This window comes from Molothrus ater, chromosome Z (genome assembly GCF_012460135.2).
Source record: "Molothrus ater isolate BHLD 08-10-18 breed brown headed cowbird chromosome Z, BPBGC_Mater_1.1, whole genome shotgun sequence".
Lineage (NCBI taxonomy): Eukaryota > Metazoa > Chordata > Aves > Passeriformes > Icteridae > Molothrus > Molothrus ater.
Window position 1 is genome coordinate 58,542,944 of NC_050511.2, and position 13,118 is coordinate 58,556,061.

The following is a 13,118-nucleotide window of genomic DNA, read 5'->3' on the forward strand; positions in this document are numbered from 1 at the left end:
TTCAGTCGTGCAGATAGATTAATAAATCCTTTTGAAATTTTTGATAATTTGACTCATGATTGATCATTTATAACAAAATGACCACTTTTTACCTCCCAAAACCGGGAAGCAGTAGATTCTGTCCCCTATTCCTGATGGTTAGTAACTTACAGAAGGTTTTCTGTTTAAGTCTTAACTTATCATCCAATGTAAATAAAGATGGCAAAATTAGACCGTACTGCAGTATTTTCCTAGATTTAACCTGCAATCCTGCAACTACTGTACTCATTCAGGTATATGTACTGGTGTATGAAGAGGGCTGTGCTGGTGAAACCATGGAAAGATTTGGTGCATATGAAAATATCTCAGGATTGTTGGTAGAAGGAGAATGAACAATCTTCACAGTGAGGGAAGATAGCTGAAGTGTCTGTTTTAGAAGCTCACTGTGTAGCAGAAGACAAAACATAGGGTACTCTGGATATACAAGCCTGATATTCTAAACTAGGCTTCTGCAAGATCTAAAAATATTTGACTGTGCGCTTGAGTAATATCCGTCTAATATTTTTACCAAACTAGGTAACTGTCTCGGTTTGAAAGACTGTCCGTAAAGGAAGGCAGGAGTCTCCCTTGAAATGGAAAACATAAACCCCTTCCCTCCAAATTACTTTAATTTTGAAATTCAGGGGCTTTCAGGCAGACATATGAGAATAGGAACAACAGTAATTTACTACTATGTTTAACAAGGTAAACAAACAACAACAATGGCAGTGACCACAAACAGAACCAGAAACCCAGTCCCAGCCTTCTCGGCTGCAGGCACTTTCCCCTTGGGGCAGTTCGGTCACAGCTGGCAGGGGCGCTAGTGGCTCCCGGTGGTCAGCGCAGGGGCGGTGATTCCCCCACGCCTGCAGGGGGCGCTGTGGTACGAGCTCATGGAGCACGCTGTAATGGCGGCTTGGCCCAGAGAGGAAGGGACAATGGCGGCTTTGTCCTAGACATGAAAGGGATAGAAGAGAGACTTTGCTTCGCAAATCCCTTGGGTCAGCCGATCCTAGTGCCCCAGCAGGACCCTCAGAAGCAGCAAGCTGGAACAGCAAAAATCCCTGGGGACAGTAGCTGAGATATATCAAACTCCACAGCTGTATCGGGAACCACTGGACGTCTTGGCAAGCAGGGTGCGGGGCTACAGTATAGCGAAAGCCTGGAGCAGTGGCAAAGAAGTGGCGGGGGCTGACCAGCGGCAACCCAGCTCCCAGCAGGGCAGGGAAAGGCTAGCTCTGGATCCCGGGATTTTCCCCTGACGCACCTGAGCAGATGATGGTAAGTCCCTCTTTTAGTGAGGCAGGCTGTTAATAAGGTTCCAGTACAAAAGCTGCTTTTAAGAGCAGAGCTCCGCTCGTGGTAGAAGAAAGGCAGCAGGAGACGGAACCCTGCAGTGGTGACGAATTCTCCCCACAGCGACCGACTGCAGCCTCTCTTCCCTCTGAAAGCTGAGAGCCAAGGGACTGCACTCAACCTCATTTTCCCAGTCCAAATCTCGGGCCTGAGCTCTGACAGCTTCTTTTGTCTCTCTTAAGTATCCAGTCATTATTGTCTCCTAGCAACATGTAGGAGGAAAATTCCTTAAGAGGAAAAAAAAATCAACAAAAGTACAACTCCTGAAACCCAGCAATAACATAATATATGACCACAAATGATTAGGGACTTCTTGAGAAAGGAGTTTCCCCATCTAACCCTGCATTAACCTAAAGTTTGCCTCTCTGGAACTTCTACATACACAGCACCAAACAGTAAAACAAATGCTGTGAAACCGTAGCTGTGCTGGGATTCTGCTGTCCTCCAAGACATACACTGGCATGCATGAACACGTTGACATGTTTAATGTGCTTGTGCTGACACATCCAGGAAAGTGTATGACATCTGTGATTTTAGCCCTCCCTCACCAGTTATTTGCATATCGTTGTCTGAGGTCATCAGGAGTGTGCATGAATTCTATGTATTTGCTGGAATATACAACACACATAAGGCTTCTCAGATGCACAATGGGGAGTTCACCAGCTACACATGATTTTACATTTTTTGTACCAATTTTAGAGTTTCAAATAAAACAAAATGGATTAAATAGGACACTGGATAAATTTGTGACTACAACTGAGGAACCTGGGATCCATAAACCAGTGAATGGATATCCCTCATCCATATGCAAATTCCAATTTCCAAGTTTCTGGGAATATTTCCAATGATAGTCCCTCTTAAATAACAGCAATGCAAGTATTCAATACAGGTCACTAATAGCTACTAGAATTTGCATTATTTTTAACTCTTTCAATTAATTGTTGAGTAATTTCAATTAAAAGTCAAAAGTGGAATTGCTAGGAGAAAACAAAATGCAAGTTTTTCTTTAAAGCAGTGTATCTTTCAGTTAAGAGGAAAGAATCCCATTTCAGTAATGCAGCCTTTACTTCACTGAGCATTAATAATACTTGACAAAAATCCTATGAATCTGATTCAAGTTTTGGGTCATGGATATTAAATCATCTATATATCTGCCAAGTTACACCAGGATAAAAAAAAAATCTCTAAAACACACAGAAGGAGCAAATGTGCTTACAAGGTGCAGAAACATAAAGAAATTGTGTAGAAATCCGATCTTATGAGAGATTTTGATATGCAATGTTATTTCCCAAATAATCGTAAGAAAATTCTGATGCAAATCTGCCATGCTATTCACCTCACTAGAAAATTTAGTCCCTGAAACAAACCAAATAATAATTGTATGTGAATACAAAACAATTGAAATTGTTCACAGATACTTTGCATTTTTTCAAAACAATTTATTGTGAGAAGAGTTAAGATTTTAATTTCTTCTGGACAATAAACTGACCAAATTAACAGACAACGTGACCATAGCGTTCTTTTAAAATGCACGGAAAGATTGGTGACAAATGTATTTACTTGTTCATCTCACATGGTGATGAAATAATTTCAGCAAACACATTTATTCTGAGATATTATGTTGCTTTCAAAGTCAATTTTCATCTATGTTATATCTAATATGCAGAGGACAAGGACCATTTTCCTGGGACTGGACAGATCAAATAATCAGTTCATGAGTGGAACACCAATAATATACAAAGTCTAACAGTGTATGTGGTACACACAGAGAGTTACAGAATTTGGAAGTTCTTCTAGAGCATCAGCAAAACTGACATACTCCATAAATTTCAGCTTTTTTGCACTAGTGCAAATTTTCCTTTCTCTTTAAAGATGTTTACCCTAATAAAAAGCTAAAATTGTATCTTGCTGCTCTGTCATATGCTTATTCAAATGTAAATCAAGCGTTATTACCTCCAAGTTTAGTTTTAAGACAGTAAAAGTGTTGAAAGGAACAGTGAAACTTCCCTAAAAATATTTTTTCTCCATCAATGTGGCAAGGACATTTCTGGAAAAATGATACATTCACATCAGTGAATACAACATTAATATAAAAATAATGTTTTTCTAATAAATCTGGATAAATCTAGACAACATGTATCTATTCAAAGTCTTATCTTTGAAATAATTCTGTAAGGAAAAGTGAATTGACTCCACTTTAAATTAAAAGTTTCTCATGGGAATGGAAATTGATACAGTAAATTGAGGCAGCTTATTGTTGTTGCTCCCCAGTCTTTGACTTACACAACTAGAACTGTTTCTCTGAGCTCATCTCTCAGTGCTTGTGCTTAATAATCTTTCAATGTTAAGGCTTCCTTTTGAAAGTTAAGGCTTCCTTTTCAGTTTTGTGTTCTTTTTAGTATGCATTAGATCAACTAAATGAGAAAAGTCTCTAAATATATTTTATATGGACAAACAAAGCAAAATCAGTTATTACTGAAGTTATTTCCTGTCTCCACCCAGTAAAAAGTAGAGTCTCAGGCTCAAGCGAAAGATGAAAGAAAAATGCACGTTAATCAATTATGAAAAAGAGAATGCTTCTTTGAATGAGGAAAAGCTGATTGGAATTAAGATAGGCTTTGTTCATATCTGCAAGTGGCATGAAGAATACTTTTCAGTGGAACAGAAAAGGGGGATTTGGGAGTGTTTGCCTGCTTAATGCTATAGTTCTTCAGAGCCCATGTGAAAATTTGCTGCTAGCTATTAATCATCATTGTGTCTCTGCAAAGGAGCTGTTACAATGATGACTATATGTCATTATATTTCCACTCTTAAGTAACGAATCAGAGCGCTGGGAAAGTTGGATAAGAGTGGCTGGCAAACTTTTAAGCTGTGGAATCTATTTAAATAAATTTACATCACATTTGCTATTTTTGCTGGTACGGGAATCATACTTAAACATTAAACAATATGCTGTGTTCATAGGTCCTGGTCTTTTATTCTCCTGTCTCTGAGCCTACTTTCCAGGTCAGCTTTTGCCAGTGCTGGCAGCACGTTTTTCTCATAGCCTCTCATTCTCATAGCCTTTAGTTGCTTTCAAGTTAAATTAATCACAATGAAGGTTTTATGCATGACAGTTTGGAGAGCAGAATAGGTGGTGTCTGAGCCTGCTGTGTTGCTGCAAAATGGGTTCATTCTCTGCAAGCCAGCTCAGTTACTGAAGCCTTACTGGTGGGACATTACAGTGAACATCCAGATGATCCCATCAAAATGAAAACAATTAGCTTCAAACTGCAAGAAGCCACAGGGTCACCTTTTGTTTCAGTGAGACTGCACCATTTAATGTGCTGAAGTGGATTTCAAATTTACGTTGATTTATCCTGTTGTACTCTTCTTTTATGGTCTTTATTTATAGATGTGTAAAGCAATTGGGAAAGTTTGAGTCTCAAACAGTTCAGGAATTGTATGAGAATTGTATGAATCTAAACCATTGTCTTATGTTTATTCTACAAAGTACTAGACTTGAAACATGTCAGGCTTAATTCTGTTAGGCTGAACTGCCTAAAACAGCCCTGAGGTTCCTCAAACCAGAACCTGAAAGTTTCTCTTCAGCTAACCATCAGCAACAAGCCAACAATAAATAACCCCAAAAATGTTCAAGATGCCAGTATGGATGTCTATTACAAGAATACTGAAAAGAACTGGTAACCATTTATAAATGGAAAATTATACAACCATTAAAAATTAGCTAATTTTGAGCCTGTATCGAGGTGCTGCAAGTCACCTATTCTTGCCAGGCATAGCTGGTCGTGTTCATTGCTAAGAACCTTGTAGGCCACTGAATTTAATAGTACAACACAGCTGCTAATCCTGCAGGGTAAATATTACTTCATTTTGGCATTAACTTAGCTATTAACACAATGATAGTTTCTTATTTTTCCTTATCAGGCTCTCCTAGCACTACTACAACAAAACAAGCCAGTTGCACACTACCTGATTTTACACTAAGAGCCAAGTACCTGTTTTTCAGATTACCCAGGAAAAAAGATTCTGTTGTCTTGATTATATATTTTGGTATTTAGTAGATAAACCCATCAAATAATTCTTATTCTAGATCAAAACTTATGGCAAAGATTATTTAGAATAATATGATGCTTCCACCCTCTTTGTCTATTGCCTTCCTTTCCACTGCCCTCTTATTTTCTTTCTAATTTTTTCTCGTTTTAATCTGCAGGAAAAAAATATTATCAAAATTCCTCCCTTGTAATCTGCTTGGTGTGGCTTTGTGTTTTTGAAAGGTAAAATTAAATTGTGCCATCAGGCCTTTTATGTCTTAAAATTATTTCTGTTTATCAAAGGACCAGATAATGTATTTAAAATGTCTAGTTTTGAACAACATAAAATGCATTTATTACAGATACAAAAAACATTACAAAATCTGGACTAATTGCAGTTTGAATTTCAGAAGTCTATTTTTTCCCTACTGTTTATTAACCTTCCTTCAACAATGCATGAGTACAGCTTGGTGCAATTAGTAGGCTACAACAAAAATGAAAATAATTAGTACTACATTTAAGGCCAGGTATAGACTTCTTGGTCAAAAAAATGACGGAATAAGAATATTTGACTTCTGGATATAATTTATTCAAATTATATAGGATATTATATATTCAAATGTGCAGTGCTATTCCTAACTATTGGATACAGATTTTTTCCTTATCATGCATTCACAAAAAGGCCAGACATTATTTTTGCGATATTGCCACAGCTAGACATTCCCTTTATCCATGAGTGATCTCATGCAAAGAAGTTGTGATACGTGATGGTGTTTACTCCTTATTTAAGTAGAGAAGTGTAATGAGTTTTGTAGGTAAGGAGGCAGGTTAATCTGTTAAGAAAAGGTTGCATGAACCTGCCTTTAAAATCACATGAAGAACCTTTGCTTCATGTATTTTAGTCAAGAAATATGGCTTTGTTGTACTTCTTCAACCACCAGTGACATAGGTCACAGTGATTTTATCAGTAGAAGATTTAGGTCTACAAAATGGAAAAAAGCCACTGAAATAAAAGGTTTCTCAGGACAAAATGGAATACAAAAAGAAAAGAAAATAGAAAGAACCAGAAAAGCAACACAGCCTTGAAGCCAGTTTAGTTTGAACACATGACCACTATAAATCATGAATGTCCTAAGCAAGAATGTACATGGTTGTGTCAAAAAACAAAGAGCCTAATTTTAGGTCAATAAAAATAAAATATTTAAATTCTCTTAAGTCAGTTTTATAATAATTTTATTGTGGTTATCATGGCCTCACTGCAAGAGATATAGTTTGCAGGAAGTTTGTATCTCTCATGTGACTGGCATGTTAAGAAATGTTCACAAATTTGAAAGCTTCCCTTTTCTTTTATCCTCTCAGTTGAGATAACAAAAGATTTTACATCTCCTGTAAAGCTGTGTAGGGGTTTCAGAAGACGTTTTGCTCCTAATTATCCTGTTTATTATATAAATTGACTCTTGCAAAACCTACTGATACCAATAGGGATTGCTGGCTTCACAACATATCCAAACCAGGCGAAAACAGACTCAGAAGTCTTGAGAGTTTTGGTATTTATTAGCATGGCCTTGTAAATCATCCATAATTACGGAGAGTGATGTTAGAACAATATCCATACTTAAGCTAAGTAATGTTGCAATGTTGTAACATATTTGCATTTGCATGCACATGCATACAAAGTGGTGGAAAATTTCTTGTGCAAAAAACCTTACTGTACTACACTGATGGTCTTTGCTGTTGTGCTGTTATTTCATAGTCCTTTAGTATTGCTTTCTTTTTTCTTAATTTTCCAAGAAACATAGTGCAAAGAGTAGTGAGAGTAGATTTATCTGGGTCCAAGCCCATTGCTGTCCAAGCATTTCTTGGAGTAGAGTCACTATGTTGCCTAAATCTTGCGAGCAAAGCCAGATGCACAACATAGCTAGTGTTTCCATCTTCTTGGGACTCAGAGGGGTGTTCCCTGTAATGAAATTCATATTTTAATTTTCTTTTGTATTTTGCAGAGTGAATTTGAGAGGGACGAAGCATGAAACATCACTTTGGCAATTAGTATCCTCACAAGAATATATGATTTCTACCTGGACCCGGGTTACATTGAAACCCATGAAATTGGAAACAACCCAGAAAAGACATGCCATTCCAATGAAACCCAAATATCTGGTAAGGCTGAGTTGAAGAAGTTGACTAACTCGTTCTGGAGTACTGAGAACTCAGTCAATGCCTAAATTCAGATATTGAGTTTCTAGCAACCTGCAGGACATCATTGACGTTGTATATACATCAAAATATATTGTCTTAAAAAGAACTGGAAGAAGTGAAGGAAAGGTTAATTTAAACCTTTTCAGCTGCATTGGTGTAGTGTGATGTGAAGTCAAGTGCTTATGCACTTGTAAACACATGGAAACAAACTTGGGAGCCCTTGGGTGCATGACCATGATTGATTTACAGTAAGTCTTTCACAATACAAGGGAAAGATCACACGAACTAAGTGGAATTAAATAACCTCACTTTAATTTATAAGCATTGCAAAGGAATCATCTACTACTAGATACTGTAGCTCTAAGGAATTTGTGGTTTATCTTTCAGCTGTACATTTTTTGACAAGTTAAAGCTGGGTGCCTGTTTGAGCCATAACATTTATATGAGTTAGGCCTCTGGTTACCAAGGTTTTCCTATGATGGCTGTGACAGAGACAAAAGCTTGTCTGCCAGAGCCAGATCTTTTTGGCCATCACTCAAGTCTCTCCAGACCTGCTGCTAGACACTTTACCAGGTATCTGATCTGGTCATTTAAAAGCTGCTAACTGACCCAGAAACAGTGGAGAGATTCGGATTGTATTTTGCACTGGAGATCCAGACTAAATGATTGAGACCTGGGTAAGATCTGGTTGATAAAGTGTAAAGCCAACTGGAGGTAGATGGAACTCTCAGCAGAGAGTAAGTCAGTGGTGTCTGTTACAGACGAGTAATGTGATGGTTGGCTCTCACAATTAAGAGATGGATATTATGTGGATGTTAATAGAAATTTTATAGATGTATAATGATGTTATTGGAGAAATTTTGTAGATGTATTGGAATATGTCTTCCCAGAGTCCTCTTTCGCCTTCCCCTTGTAATAGCCTTGGTAGTCAGGGCATTTGGGGAGGGCCGGCCTACTACTAGGAGGCACAGCATAATGACACCGGACCTCCAATCAAGATGTAAGAAAGTAATCTCCAGCAATGGATGGCAGAGAAGAAGTTGACTGACAAAACTTTGGTAGTGGCTTAGGGTGTAAAAGGCAGAGCATACGTTTTGTGGATGAGCACATGGCTGCTGGTCACGGAGACTCCGAGCGCTGTAATTTTTCCTTATTCAGTCCTTTGTTGTATTTTTGTTAAGGTTTAGTAAACCTTTGAAATTTTAAAAGTGAGCATTGTTTCTCACAAACAGGGGCTCATCCAGGATAAAAATCTCATCTCTGTGACCCTGGGAGATTTTGAGAGGGAGGTGCAGCTTGCCAAGTTTGGCAGCTCGGTCGGCTTCTCTTCAGGTCACTGGATAAGTAGCAGGTTTACACCCCAAAAACAGCAAAAGACTAAATAATTAAAAAGAAGAGGGGGAAATTAAGTACCATCCTGATCATTGTTTTGGCCAGATTGATTGTCTGTGATCTGGGTGTACAAATATCAGCTTCAGACAAGTAGTACATGGGATCCCTCCTGGTTGGAGCTTCAGGATATTGGATGATTGGACATATAAGGCGGGGGGGGAAGAAAGTGGGGACCCCGTGGCCGATGGGACATGTGTGGAGGAGGGGCAGAGAAGCTGCAAGCTGGATGCGTAGAAGAGTAAAGTGGGGACCCTTGGGCCAGTGGGACGTGTATGATAGAGACATATTAGATTTAAGGGGACCCAAAAGCCTAGAAACACCAGATTGAGGGTCACCAGATTTAGAAGGTATTGGAGTGATGGTGACAATCGCTGATCAGAAAAGACTGCCCTGTATCAGGGCGGAGAGTCATGGCAGCTTTCCCAACCCGCCGGCACACCTGCTCCATGTTGGGCGGCACCATGCACACCGCTCAGCGCGGTGGGCTTCTGGTGCGCACTCAGTGCGTTAACTTGCAGAGCTTGCCAACCCAAGCTAAGAGGGGGTGCTGCCACTGGTAGTGGTGGCTGGGAGACACTGAGTGCGGGGATGTCCAGTGCTGGCCCAGTGGTGTGGGGTTTCCTGGGTGGGGGCCGCGAGCGGACAGGTTTTCCTGAGCGAAGAAATGCCAGTGGGACCTGGTTCATTTGAGACGCGGCCAGCAGGGACCCAGCACAGTAACTTCCAGTTTTTGCCAACCCAGTCTGAGGGTCGGGAACTTCTGATTGTGTGAGAGCGACAAACCACGGGATTTGCTAGCTCAGTGGTGGTGGTGTGAGCGCTGGAGGTGTCAGGAGACAGCTTGGTTGTGCTGGGGTGTCAGAGAGTGCAGCACTTGCACCACTGGGGTTTGGAACTTCTGGTTGTGCAGGGGCTTCTCCGTGACTCACCAGCATCCAGCCGAGCGGATGCGGGGGGGGACGTCCTGGGGGAGACGCTTCCCTGTGGCATCCGGCGGCGCAAAGCTGAGCAGGTGCAAAGAGCACTGGGGTGCCATGTCGCCAGCTTTTTGGCAGTCGCTCCATGTTAGCAAGCTGAAAGGCAGTGGGAAGGGGGAGTGTGAAAATGGCAGCACCTCCCCTTTAACACCCTTCAGCATAAAGCCATGGGACTGGGGTACCGAAGCCCTGCGCTGTTGTCCCCAGCACTGCCAGCTCAGCGGGGAGGGGGCAGTGGCTTGGGGGCATGGGGCATGGTTGCACACAGCATGCCTGACGATCGGTGCCATTTGGAGGGGGCCCTGATGCTGTGGGCTTGCCTGTGCGGGGCTGTCTGCGGTGACTCAGGGATGCTGGGAGCAGTGGCGCTCAGCAGGACTGGCCTAGGAGCTCTGGGCTGAGGAGACTTCGCTGTAGTGTCCGCTGGCATGTGGAGCCATGGGGCCGCGGTGTTGGACTGGAAGGCTTCTCTGCGGTCCGCCAGCGTGGAGCCGCACAGGCATGGGGGTCCATGTGGGTAGCTTGGCTGCTGAGGTGCAGAGGCTTCCCCTGACCTGTCAGCATAAAACTGTATGAGTGCGGGACCACGTGAGCGGCTTGGCAGCTGCTTGTGCTGCTCTGCCAAGGGTGCTGAGGTACCAAGCCGAGGCAGGAGAGGAGCAGCAGAACCAACCTAATGGTAGGGTCCCCGGACAGTAAGCAGGTCATTTATTTGCTTTTGTTTTCCAAGAAGAAGGTAAAGCTTCTTTCTGTCTTTCTTTCTTTCTCTCTTCCTTGTGGCTAATCAGCAAGGTGGGCTCTGTCAGGAGAGCCTGTGGTTAGACTGATGAGGATAGGACTGGGAGCAAGTAGAAATGTGTAGTAGAGATGTGACCCCAACACTGAAACTATATGTAGTAGCCATGGTGTGAGTCAAGAGTAGATGTATCGAGTTTTAACTACCTTGCACCCCACTATGTCCCAGCAAAGTCCTGGACTCAAGAAAAATGCTAGCTCAGAGTGTGCTTTGTTTTCATCGTCCCATTTACCACCTCATGCCTTCTTGTTTCTTTCTCCATGAATACTAATTTTTGATCAAGTGTGACTCAGAACAGTTGTTTTCCACACAAATTTAAAACTAACAGGTGCTACTTCTCTTTCAAGTTAAGAGAAGTGCTTGAGTGTCAAAAGCTCAGATATTTTTCCATGCATGATGCAGATACCTTTCCCTCTTTCAGTCTGAGATGAAATCTTGATGAAAAACTGTTTCAAAGTCACTGTAACCCCTGCAGAGAGGCCTGGATCTTTTCTTACCATACCCCCAGGCGACTGTGAGCTGTCCTCCATAGTAACAGAGGCCACAAGTACCCCACCTCAGTTAAGAAGGTGCCCCTTGACAAAACACAGGCTTCTAGGGCAGTGGAGTAAGGCTCTTGTTAGTTCCTACCACATCATCCCATGATAATGTAAGGGGTGAGAAATGTTGTGTGTGCTATGTACTGCCAGTGATTCTCAAAAATCCTTCTAATCCTCTCCTTTGTGCTGGTCTGGCTCCTGGAGAAGACAGGACAGCAAAAGGTGCTCAAGTTTTGCCCTTATAGAGTGAGAGGCAGGAAGCAAGAATCCAGAGTGGTCTCTCTTTGACCTTTCCTTTAAGGACATGCCTGTCTGTTCCCATCCCAAAGGCACAGAGGATGCTCTTTAAACTGTGCCACAATGTGCCACCCCAAAGGCACAGAGGGTGCTCTTTAAACTGTGCCACAATGTCCCACCCACACTCCCCTCTCTTGTCCCCATCCCCACCATGTCATGATCTCACAAGGAGAGATTCATAGGGGCATTGGGGCCAGGAGAGCTGTGGGAGAATACTGTATACATGTGTGCTGGCGTGCATGGCTCTGTGTGCACATGTGTTTTCTAGTGTGCCCAGATGTGAGTGTACACGTCCTGCTTTGCACAGTGTACATGTGTGCTGGTGGGCACAGCACTGTTCACATAGATAAACTCATGTGTACACATGATTTGTACACTGCTGTTTACACATGTGTTAAATTGCACAATTTCAGGTGTGAGTGGGTCTCTGCACAGTTCTGTGCTTGTGAGTGTGAACAAGTTCTGCAGGTGTGAGCATGGCTCTGTGTGGGACATGTGTATATTAATGTGTATGACACTGCACACGTTGGTGTGCAAACGCTTTACGCGCAAGCAGGTCTCACGCTTGTGGGTCCATGTGTACTGGTAGAGATTGTACATAGGTGAGTGTCTGTGTAGCACATGTGTGCTGGTGTGGCAGGCTGGGTGTACACAGGTGCTACTATCAAGTACTGTGGTGCACAGGAGCTTTTTGCAAGTGAGCAGGTAACTGTGTATGTGCATCAGCTCTGCACATGTCCCTGTGCGCACACATGGGCTGGGGACAATCAAGGACATGGCTCTGGATACACAGCTCTGTGCATCCATCTGCTGTCCCACCTGGGAGAACAGACATGTGTGTATATGGGTGTTTCTTTGTGTGGCACTACCTAGCTCTGCTGGCTGGAGTGGCCCCTGGCTCTCTGTGTACGCGCTGTTCTTGTAGGGAGAGAAATTTGCATCTACATATAAATTTGCAAAAAGGTTAAGGTTTATATAAAGTTGTGTACAGTGAATTCCATCAAATTTAAATTTCCATTAAATCCCTATAAACAGGTGTTTCTGCAATCGCTGTGATCCACTGCTGTTCTAACCCACATTCCCTGGAAACTGCTGCCATCAAAACGGGATGCTAAGCCAAGTATTTTAAACCTCTCTGCGATTGTAATGCTTCCTAGGCCACGCTGTTCTCTTGTGTCAACAGTGGTGGGTAACTACTTTAAGACTCAATTACCCTTTCAAATAATGAAACATATCAGGAGGCTGTGCTATGTGCATTGTCTTCAGTTTAACCCCTGGTCGGGAGGTCCCTTTCAGGTTCTGCTAACTACTGAATCAGCTGTGTGAACTGCAGAGTGAGAGTAGAGAATTAAAGGCCTGATAAAAGAACCCAAAGAATAGGCTAGGTGAGAGATAACCAAAGAAGCTCGAAGATGTCCAAAAAGTAGTCAAGCTTCCACCAGCCAGCTCGAGGACTGTTTTAACGTAACACTTTGGGTGGGGAGTTTGAACCATATTAGTTATTGATGTAATT

The 13,118-nt window shown here is 42.0% G+C and overlaps 1 protein-coding gene and 1 long non-coding RNA gene across 9 annotated transcripts in view; one reads left to right on the forward strand and one right to left on the reverse strand.

Moving 5' to 3' along the window:
- Positions 1-13,118, reverse strand: part of TMEM161B (transmembrane protein 161B) — a 210,262-nt gene that overhangs the window by 129,566 nt on the left and 67,578 nt on the right. The window lies entirely within an intron of this gene.
- Positions 935-13,118, forward strand: part of LOC118699074 (uncharacterized) — a 58,491-nt gene continuing 46,307 nt past the window's right edge. For all 4 annotated transcript variants that reach the window (XR_004982023.1, XR_008508982.1, XR_004982021.1 and 1 more), the window contains exons 1-3: positions 935-1,299; positions 7,409-7,565; positions 12,641-12,790. This is a non-coding gene — a long non-coding RNA (uncharacterized LOC118699074). The remainder of the gene's footprint in view (positions 1,300-7,408; positions 7,566-12,640; positions 12,791-13,118) is intronic.